The sequence below is a fragment of the Suricata suricatta genome, chromosome X (assembly GCF_006229205.1).
Source record: "Suricata suricatta isolate VVHF042 chromosome X, meerkat_22Aug2017_6uvM2_HiC, whole genome shotgun sequence".
NCBI lineage: Eukaryota > Metazoa > Chordata > Mammalia > Carnivora > Herpestidae > Suricata > Suricata suricatta.
In genome coordinates, this window is record NC_043717.1 from 31626548 (window position 1) to 31638400 (window position 11853).

The 11853-nt window shown below is 40.7% G+C and overlaps 1 pseudogene; it reads right to left on the reverse strand.

The window, feature by feature from the left end:
• Positions 1–8748: 8748 nt before the first annotated feature.
• Positions 8749–9279, reverse strand: LOC115283233 (annotated as a pseudogene).
• Positions 9280–11853: the final 2574 nt, after the last annotated feature.

An 11853-nucleotide genomic window follows, 5' to 3' on the forward strand; every position in this document is an offset into this window, starting at 1 on the left:
AATGTACACAAGACCTGATTAGACATTTTTCCAGAGAAGACATCCAGATGGCCAACAGGCACATGAAAAGACACTCAACATCACTGATCATCAGGGAAATGCAAATCAAAACCACAATAAGATTCCACCTTATACCCATCAGAATGACTGGAATCAAAAAGAAAGGAAAGAAGTATAGGCAAGGATGTGGAGAAAAAGGAACCCCTTTTTTGATGAGTGTTGTGAAACCCCACACACAATGCAGATTGGTACGATCACTGTGGAAAGCAGCAGAGGTATAGGTTCCTCAAAATTTAATAACTGAAATACCATGTGATCCAGTAATTCCACTGCTGAGTATTTACCCAAGGAAAGTGAAAACACTAGTTTCAAAAGCTCTATGCACCCTAATGTCCATTACAGCACTATTTACAATAGCAAAATATGGAAACAACCTTAGTGCCCACTGATAGATGGATGGATAAAGAAGATGTGGTGTATGCATACACATACTGAAATATTACTCAGTCATAAAAAGAATGAGGTCTTGTCATTTATGACAACATGGATGGGCCTAGAGGGTATTATCCTAAGTGAAATAAGTAAGACAGAGAAAGACATATACCATATGATTTCATTGTAGGACCTAAAAACAGACAAAGAAAAACAGAAACAGACTTATAAATAAAAAGGAAACTGGTGGTTGCCAAAGGAGAGGGTGGCGGGAAGATAGGCATAGGTAAAGGGGATTAAGGGGTACAATTTCCAGTTATAAAATAAGGAATTCATGGGGATGAAAAGTATAGCATAATTTATATAGTCAATAATACTACAATAGTGCTGTTTGGTGACAGATGGTAACTATATCTATTATGGTGAGCACTGCATGATGTATAGAATTATTATCAATAGTGCACATGAAACAAATACAACATTGTTTATCAACTATAAACAATCATTTTTTTAAAAAGTCCAAACAGAACACACCTGTAGTTAAGCAAGCTGGAATTTTACTTATTGCAGAAAGAGAGCACACATCATGAGAGACTTTGGGGTATTTCAGTGAGGATATGTTTGAAAGAAACTATGATAGGATTTGGGCTTTTGAGGGATGATGTTTGGGAGGGACCAAGGAAGCAGAGATTCACTCCAGATTAGATGCTGCCAGAAAGCAGGGGCAATGCTATGATGGAGTATTTTGTGAGAAGTATGGTGACTGATTTGGTCTGTGCTTAGACAAAATTATGAAATGGCCTCATTTTGTTTCATTTTATCATGATCTCAGAGTAACTCTGAGTTTGGTATTCTGTGCGATTGTTTATGTCCAACACGACAAAATGGCCTGGTTGTGAACATCATTTGGCCAGCTTTTAATAATATTGAGTTCTAGTTATAAACATCAGATAAGTTTTGAACGTCAGGGAATGTTCTTTTTTGTGTGTGATGACAAGTAGAAAGGAAGGCCCAAAAGAAAGGTTATTAGTACAGGTGCTGATAGCATTTATAAGTGTGGAACGAGAGTTGAAAAGAAGAGAATCAAAATGAAAATCTAACTGAATCTTCCATCCTGCTCTGTAACCTTTCAGGTTGATGGGAGTTTTAAATCTTGAAGCTCTGCATAGTATTAAAAGGCTTATAAGAGCTGAAAGAAAGAACTTTTTCACAAGAAAACAAGTCGTACAGATTCTCCTTTGAAAAAAATAAAACTATACAGTCTGAAAATTTAAAATATCTAATCCAGCAGCAGTATCACTTGTGTAGTGATAAAATAATAGGATTTTCTTTTCCGTGCCTCCCTGTTTTGGCCACTCTCTCTTTTTTTTAAAAAATGTTTTATTTATTTTTGATACAGAGAGAGACAGAGCATGAGAGGGGGAGGAGCAGAGAGGGGAGACACAGAACTGGAAGCAGGCTCCAGGCTCTGAGCTAGCTGTCAGCACAGAGCCTGACGCGGGGCTCGAACCCACGAATGTGAGATCTGACCTGAGCCAAAATCGGAGGCTTAACCGACTGAGCCACCCAGGCGCCCCTTAGCCACTCTCTTAAAAAAAAATTGTTGGGGCACCTGGGTGACTCAGTTGCTTGAGCTTCTGACTTTGGCTCAGGTAGTGATCTCGCGGTTCATGAGTTTGAGCCCCATGGCGGGCTCTGTGCTGATGGCTCAGAGCCTGGAGCCTAATTCAGATTCTGTGTCTCCCCCTCTCTCTGCCCCTCCCCTGCTCATGCTCTGTCTCTCTCCCTCTTTGTATCTCAAAAATAAACATTTAAAAAATTGTTGACATCCTTTTTGGGGATGAGGACTAGATAAGAAATATGTAAGCATGTAATTTCTATTCAGGAAGAAATAAACAACTTGGAATTTTCTGGTAGTTAAATTGTTTCTGAAGCCCTGTGACTGGAAACCTAAGTTCACAGGGTCATCTGAAAGCTGTTACAATATTTACTCAACAAATTATCTTTTTTATATTTTTTAATGTTTTTATTAATTTTTGAAAGAGCGAGAGAGAGAGTGAGAGAGAGAGAGCAAGCGCGTGAGCAGGGGAGGGTCAGAGAGAAGAATCACAGGATCTGAAGACAGAGTCCAGGCTCTAACAAACCGTGAGATTATGACCTGAGCCAAAGTCAGACGCTTAACCGACTGAGCCACCCAGGTGCCCCTCAACAAATTATTTTTGAACAGTAGTTATATAGGTCTAAATCATCTGTGGTTGATATATTTTGTGGGCCTTTTTATTTATATATAATTTCAAACTTACAGAAACATTGCAACATCAGTACACCCTTCATACAGACTTACCAATTGCTTTTCTTAACTATACACAGGTTGAAGAAATTGTGCCCAGCTACCCCTAAATATGTTAGTGAGTATCTTCTAAAATAAAAAATATTATACTACCTAACTACCATGCAAGTATCCCAATCTGGAAATTTAACATTGATATAATACCATTATTGAATTAGAATGTTATAAATTATCTTAATGTCCTTTATAGTTTTTCTTAATTCTTTTTTTATTTCTTCCTACACAGATCCAATCCAGGATCATGCATTTGGTTGTCACACTTTGTGGTCTTCTTTAACCTGGCGTACTTCCTCAGCCTTTCTCTGCCTTTCTTGACCTTGACACTTTTGAGAATTACAGGTAAGTTGTTTTGTAGAATACCCCTCAGTTTGGATCTGATGGTCTCTCATTATTATATCCAGGGTATGAATTTTTAGCAGGAATATGTGCTTGATTTTAAATCCCAGAAGAGTCACCTCTGCCCATATCTCCCACACTTTGACCGGATACCATACACAGTCGGGGGACCTTTGAGGTCTTCTCCTGGTAAAATACAGACCTCTTCTCTGCTTCTTCTTATGATCCCTAATTTAGCCATCAGAACTGCTAAAATCCTGAGGATGATGTCTGCTTCCTAAGGAATTTATACTTAGCTGAAATCTCTTATGAATTCAAATTCTTTCTTAATGTGTGGCCCCCTTCCTAATTCCCCATGGATTAGTGCCTGCTTTATTATTATTGTGAATAATTATTCATCAAGGCGGATAAATGGCTTATGGAGATAAATGACATGAATGTAGTGAAATGTTCCCCTCTTGTAAAATAAGTAGCGTTTTTAAAGTTTGTTTACTTATTAATTTTGAGAGAATGTGTGAGAGTGGGGGAGGGGCAGAGAGCGAGAGAGAAGGAGAGAGAGAATCTGAATCAGGCTCCACACTGTCATTACAGAGCCCAACATAGGGCTCCACAGTGCTTGATGCAGGGCTCAATGAGGGGCTCGACCTAAGACTTGATCCCAGTACCCTGGGATAATGATCTGAGCCAAAATCAAGAATAGGACACTTAACCAACTAAGCCACCCAGGTGCCCCTAAATAAGTAGTATTTTTAACCCAACCTTTTAAGACTGTACATCTTTCTGGGGAGAAACAGTCAACTGCATAGTCCCTGCCCCTGCCCCGCCAAAAAAAATAACTACAGAGCTTTAAACAGGTCCCAAATAAAGAAGTTCAAAGCCTCAGTGATGCCTGGAGTTTGACTGTGCCTATTCAGTCTCTGCTCCCTCATGCTGAAATTCTAGGGCTGCCACGAAATGGAAGGAGGAGGATGTGTGGGTGAAGAGTGGGCAGAGAAGACTCCCAAGAATTGGAAACTATGCAAAGAGTAGCAGCCGGCAGCTAATTAGTTTCAGCTCTGAAATGACCCCTTTGTGTGGCTTGTCCTTCCTGAGAGAAAGGTTAAAATGCTGTCATGCCTGCTTTTAGCAGTGTAGTAATTAAAACAATTAATCCCAGGTTCTAAATAAGGTGGCTTCACTTATTTGGCTGAAGGGAGAATGGTCCTCCTTCATTTTTCCCCCTCCTACTCACTGAGCATCACATCCAAGAAATGAGCAAATACCTACATTATAATTCTACACATAGGGCCTATTTAGCGGGAGGGATGATCATTAAGGAAGGTTCTAGAATCTAAAGTTATCTATTTTCCTAAAACTGAGAAGCAAATGTATTTTGAGATGTTACTATCATAGCTCTTGACTAAACTCTGCTGGGATACAAAGTCAGTTGATAAAGATAGCTAATAATTATCATGCGTTTACCATGTGCTGAGTCACATGGTTTTACATGGTTTATCCTATTTAATCTTCCCTAAAATCTATGTGTTGGATGGTATTATCCTTATTGTGATCACATCCAGTTTGTCAGATGAGGAAGCTGGGAATAAAAGAAGTGAAGAGAGGAGACCATGATGAGTTGGAATAGAGGCAGGATTTGAACACAGGCAGCCAGTCTGGCCCAGAGCCCATTGCTCAACCACCGTGCTATCTGTATTTCAGATCCCAACTTGCCTACAGTCTAGTGGGTATCATAAGACAAAGAAGAAACAATGAATCCATGCCAAATGAGTGGATGAGGTTCATCAGGGAGGATTTCCCAGGGCAAGGTAGATTTAAGCAAGGCTGAAAGTTAGACTGAGTGTGATTTGGTGAAGAGGGGTTTCATGAAGTGCCTTCCAGGTAAGGGGAGCCACATGACAATTTCAAGTGCTGGGACATCAAACTGAACATCTGGCTATGGCAGAGCACTCCTGCAGTCATTTGCAGGAGACCTTTATCTCCCGGGCCTCACACTTCTATAAAAGAGAGGTGACTTCCACTCTGGTCCCTAACAGGGGTATACTGGAGTGAATGTGAACTCTGAGAGACTAATGTGTATTAAGTGCACATTGGCTGTAGTACAGGCTCACTGCAATGACAAGGCAATAGGGCCTGCCATGTCCTTCCCACCTCCCTTGGGCAATAAGCATTGCTCTGGGTTCCAGCCTCCATGGGGGTATCAGAAAAGGCTGAGCCTGCCTCTGACTGCTCCATCCTGGTTTCTGCTGTTTTAGCTTCACTTCCTGGAACTAGCTGGTTGAAATTAATTCAGAATGTGGCAATAAAAAGCCCTAACACATTCTCCAGTTTGGTTTCATCACCAATAAAGTTATCTGGATTTCTATCTGACTTCTTGTGTCTGTTCTAAGTGATCAGAACTTGGATGAACGATGAACAGTTGATATTCCCAAAACTTTGAACAACAGGGAAGTGGTAGAAAATTACATTTAAAAGATAGATTAAACATGGTAGACCAAGGAGAGCCTTTAAGGCTGGTATAAGGAATTTATTTTTTTAAGTTTTTTAAAATTTATTTTGAGAGAGAGAGATAGATCATAAGTGGGGAGGGGCAGAGAGAAAGTGAGACAGAATCCCAAGCAAGCTTCGCACCATGAGCACAGAACCTGATGCAGTGCTCAAACTCACAGAATTGTGAGATCATGATGTAAGCTGAGATCTAGAGTAGGACACTTGACCAAATGAGCCCCCCAAGTGCCCCTGATATAAGTAATTTAGTCACACCCTATAGGAATTATTTATTATAACTCTCTGTGTGAATATGTGCATGCGTGCGCGCACACACACACACACACACACACACACACACACACACAGTGGTTAGCCGTAAAGGAAATCACTGTGGGACCTGATTCCAAATTAATCTCTAGAGCTTTAATGTCATCAACTTCTCACTTCCCCACAAATTTGCCAAGAACCTTAAGTCATTTTTAAAAGCCGAACTAGTATGTTGTCCGTATGTCTTTAAATAATTTATTGCCTACCCCATAAGTTGCTGTTTTCCAAGAATTATTCGATGACCAAAGAACATTTCAGCCTATTTGGGAGAGTTTAATAAAGCTTTCTCATACAGCTCCATTCTTGACATTAAAAGGCACTAATGACAAATATAATGTCATTATTTGGAAATAAATGCTTGCATCTTTCTTCCCAAATAATCTACCTTAAATTATAGTCTTTCAATGGATCTCACAATATTAGGTGATTTTTTTTTCCTCATTTCTTTAACAAATTTCTCAAACATTTATTTATTTATTTTGAGAGAAAGAGCGCAAGCAGGGAAGGGGCAGAGAGAGGGAGAGAGAATTCCAAGCAGGGTCCACAGTGGCAGCACAGAACCCAATGCGGGGCTCGAATTCACAAGCTGTGAGATCATGACCTGAACTGAAATCAGTTGGGTCAGACACTCAACCAACTGAGCCACCCAGGAGCCTCCCACTTTTTTTCAAGTCTGATTTATATGTTTATATTTGAGTGCTAATTTGAAAATAACTTTGATTTAAAGTATGTATTTTAAGTACAGAGATCTGAATTTTAATCCAAATCTAAAAACTATCAACTGCTTCCTTCTATCTCTTACTAGCGACTACTGGCAAATGAGCAGAATTCCTTTCTCCAGGAATAAGTTTTCTAGTACATTCCTTTTTATTATCAAAAGACTTTGCCTGAAAACAGGAAGATATGGTTTTCTCCTTAACTCACTTGTCCTAATCTCTGTGAAATATTCTTCCTATGCCTCTGACCCTTGTAGGATAAAAGCAATGATAATATGCCTTTGGTCTTCCTGCTCCAGGAAGGAAAGTGACTGGAGGAAAACTGATTTTTTTCCAATGTTGTGGCTCAAGAACAAGTTATAAGTCCAGTTTTGCAAAGTGCAGGGAAAATAATACACAATTACTAGTTTGCTATCTGTGGGACTATGGATGTAGGAGAAAGGAGCTCACCAGAAAAATCCAACATATTTAAAACAATTTTTTTAATGTTTTTATTTATTTTTGAGAGACACAGAGAGACGGTGGGAGCAGGGGAGGGTCAGAGAGAGAAGGAGGTACAGAATCTGAAGCAGGCTCCAGGCTCTGAGCTAGCTGTTAGCACAGAGCCCGATGTGGGGCTTGAACCCATGAACCGTGAGATCATGACCTGAGCTGAAGCCAGACGCTTAACCGACCAAGCCACTCAGGAGCCCCTCCAACATATTTTTAAAAGAGTGCTAAACTATTAAAAAAAAAAGAAAAGAAAAGAATGCTACATTTTACTGCTTCTCCTTCCTTTGGCTTCTGGAATTTAACCTCCATCTGACCCACTTCCATTCTAATCACTTTGGCTCTATTACTGCTTCCTTAAAGTTATCTTCTTTTTTCTGTTACAGGAACTGCACAGCCATGTTTTTAATAAACATTTTTAAAGTTTAATTATCTATTTATTCACAACCTTGATCTAGAAATGGTTTAAGGTGGCTTAAAAACATCCATAAAATACATCAAGAAATGAGTAACAGAAGAATCAGAAATGAAACTTGTGTAAAAGTGCTTATATGATGCTACCCATTGACACTGGGTGGCCCACAAATTTGGCTCTAAGCTTTCTCATAGGCAGTCAGAAGAGGAAACTTAATTAGTTACATCATTTGCAGTGCCCATAAAACAAAAACAAATCAATTACCCGTCGCAATACTAAGACCAGAAAGAAATTTCTCTTGAGAGGCTTCAAAAGGAGGTCAGTGTATGATGTCATCATCAGTGTTCTCAGGAGCAACCTAATTGGAGACATAAAGATGAATTTTACAGGGTTTTCTTATTATACTCAGCATAACAGATGGCATCAGGGCAACTTGAAAACGGGGAAAAGCCATTTTATCCCGAGTTTGAGGGTTGGGAGTGGGCACAATATGACACGGTCAAGGTACTCCCCTCTGCTAGGCAAAACCAAAGGTAAATCTGAGAACAAGAGAATCTAATCCAGTGCCAACAATGGCTTCTGAGAGATTTTAAAACCTCTAAATTCGTATGCATTTTATGAATGGGTAAGTTCATTTTTCCTGACAGAGAAAATACAGTGTATCAGATCCTCAATGTACACAGGTAATTCACAAAAGCTAGGGACGATTTCTAGAAAATATAGAAGATTATGGGGCGCCTGGGTGGCTCAGTCGGTTAAGCCTCCAACTTCGACTCAGGTCATGATCTCATGTTTGTGGGTTCGAGCCCCACATCGGGCTCTGTGCAGACAGCTAGCTCAGAGCCTGCTTGGGATTCTGTGTCTCCCTCTCTCTCTGACCCTCCCCGCTCATGCTCTCTCTGTCTCAAAAATAAATAAAACATTTAAAAAATTAAAAAAATAAAATATAGAGGATTAAACACCCTACAAATCCTTTCTCCTATTCTTCATTCACAGCCTAGCTTTCCTCCCCGCCCCCGCTCCAACCCTGCAAAAAGAACCTTTTTGTTTCCATTTGATCTCCCAGCTTAGGCAAGTGTTTCAGCACGGTTAAAAAGTTGCGTCCTGACTGAGGAAAGAAGCTCTCGCACACATGTTGACACCGGGGACATGCAGACGGGGTCCCTGAAGGCTGCTGGGCACTGCACCGACGGCTCCTAGTTGTTCTTTGGGGTGAGCTTCCCGAAGAGATACTCGCCCAACTCGGCCTGGGGGCCAGCCAGCCTGCGGAGGTTGATGAGGTGGTCGCCCATCTCCTTGATGACTTTCCTCTCCTCCCTTAGGAAGTGGCTCTTCAGGAGGTTACAAAGACTCAGATCTCTGTTGGCAGACCCCAAGGCATGCAGATCCAGAAGGGCCTGGTTCAGATCCTTCTCCAAGGCCATGGCTTCTTCCACGGCATCCACGCTGCCACGCCACTCATCTTGGGACGGCTTCTGCCAGTCCTGAAGGAAGGGGCCACCGCTCCACTGGTTTTGTATCTTTAAGAGACGGCGGGCGCCCTCATGCTTCTCCTCAGCCAACTCTCGGAAGAAGCGACCCAAGCTCTTCTGAGCTGCGTTGTCGCCTCCTTCAAAATAGAAGTGAAGAGAGAGGTAGGTGTGGGAGGCCTGCAGATGTTGGGTCACCAGGCGCTGGAGGGCAGCCTGAATCCGGGCCGAATAATTCTGCTGCGTCTGGACGCTCATCATTGAGGAGCCGTGAGGCGCTCAGAGGACAATATGGTGCTTGCTGGTGTTGGAAGCACGCTGGAGAGCAAAGAGAGTTCTGCAGAAAGTTGTAACTGAAGGGGAGGGCTAGAGGTGAGAGGCTGGCAGGGATAGGAGGAGGCGGGGCTAGGGGTGGGGCTACCTAGACTGTTAGATCCACTAGATCGTTCTAGAGGGCTGCACGGTGAACTCTACTTTTTGATAAGAGTTTAATTCTTTCTTTCCCACTTATCAGAAAGGAGTTTTTATCTTTCATTTTGACCCGTTTCTTCCCATAATTACAAGATGAGGTAAGAACGCCCAAGGTAAGAACATTAAGTATTGATAGTGAAATGCGTCCCATCTTCGTTTGTGACTTAAAACTCGCTTGTTTCTTATTTCAGAGTCTATAGGAATTTATTGTTTCCTCCTCCTAAAGCCTCGTTTGCAGGGTGATATTAGTTCCAGTTTGCCCAGAGCAGTCTTGTCGTCCTGGTGCAGTTATTAATAGTGCCCCCCTAATACAGAAATAAAATTGTGTGTCCCCCTTTTACACGCGAAAGGGCCCTTGTTTGGAATATACGCTACATGGTCACCTTACTTATGAAGAAGGTCAAGATCCATACTGCAGAATGAGAAATGGATAGAGCTTCTAAGACATTGAATTTGGACATAATTAATTTCCACTTTATTCATCATACCAGTATGAATCCCATCATACATGTTTTATTCTTCAGCCTTCATTTTTTCATGTGTTGATGCATTTATTCCTTCTAATATAAGGTCTACTGGATACTGTTTATGTGCCAGGTGTTTTGTTAGGTACTGGTGGCTTCTTGTGATTACCCAGATATTCCACCCTTAACTGAGAAATGTCGTGTGAAAGATCAAAGTGTAGATTTATAAATCCTACCACAATAGAAAATAACGCATACAGGATGAGTTAGCTATTCTCAGAAGATGAGGGTAGAACTAGGGTCTCTTCCAGGTTTGTGATTTCATGTTTAGCATTTTATTTCCCTAAATACCACTTGCCTTGGTCTGTTTCACAATTAGAACACTTTAATATGTTTTCTGTCAAACTGGAAGGCATATTCTATTCAGGATAAACAATATTTGAACCCAGAAAGGAAAGTTTTGCTCTCAACCTTGGACCTACTTCTAAATGAAAATAAAAAGTCATTATTTTGCAGTTACCTTGTTTTTTAAAATATGTTTTAATGTTTATTTATTTTTGAGAGAGAGAGAGAAAGAGAGAGGGGGAGAGAGAGAGAGAGAGAAAGAGAGAGAGAGAGAGAGAAAGAGAGAGAGAGAGAGATATGCAGAGAGAGAGAGAGAGAGGGAGACACAGAATCCAAAGCAGGCTCTAGGCTCTGAGTGGTCAGCAAAGAGCCCGATGTGCGCCTCGAACTCACAAATGATGAAATCACAATCTAAGCCAAAGTCGGATGTCCAACCCACGGACCCACCCAGTCTTTAGTGGCTACTTTCAAATTTTATTTTCTATGTTGCTGGAAAATGATATCTTAAAATTTCAAAGAGATCTGCAGTCTCCGTTCACTGCTTAAGCTAAAATATGGGCACATATCCTGTAAATTGTAAGTTTTTTTCATGGATGGTTGTTGCCCAAAAGTGTTCTCATACTGCATTTGAGGTTTGCAAAAACTGTTAGAATTTAGGAAAAGCACATTTTTCAATCCTGGAGGGAACTGGGTAAAACCAGAGTTGTTCTGCAGCCTTTCTAGCCTTGGTTCTAGGGCAAAAGGGACGCTGGGGTTAAGAGAGAGGGGAAAAACAAAAATTCAAACCCAAGAACAATCCTCACATATGCTCAAGTAGGAAAGAAAGATGGAATACCCTCCAAATGATTGCAAAGAAAATGTTCATTTTCTACCCTGCGCATAAACCATTAATCATCATATTGACCTTCTAATTAAAAAATGCTAAGCTTATAGAAAACTTCACCATATAACATATTATCTGTATTATAACGTGTCAGGCCCATTTAATATATTTCAATTTCCTATACATTTATGTATTCTTCTTGGAAAAGAAAAGTGTCCATATAAACCTTCTCAGATGAGATAGTTTTCGGCCTTGTGCAAAATTTGATAAATCTTCCCTCATCACTTTAGAGAGAAGAGAGTCAGTGTTGGAGCTGTACTGTGTGGTTAAGCACATAACTGTCAGAACAAGACCAATGTGTGCTCAAATCCCAGCTTTGCCACCTACTATGAGCATGACCTTAGGCAGGTAGCGTAAGATCTTTGAGCCTTAGCTTGCTTTCTTGCCTATAAAATAGGACTGGTAATATCTCACAAGTATACCACAAGTATTAAATGATATAATGCCTGAGGAAACATTGCCAAACAAGTAGAAAGCACTTAAAATAGTGCTGTATCATCAGTGAATTCTGCAGTAAAGTTTTGGGGATCCTCTCAAACCTTAGTATCAGATTCATATCCCGATAGGTTTTTGATCCAAGTTTCCGCACTACAAACCTGTTTGTCTGAATCATTCTTCTCAGTGGCAATGTCCTTTTAAGTATGAAAGCACAGAGGCACAGCCTTGGGT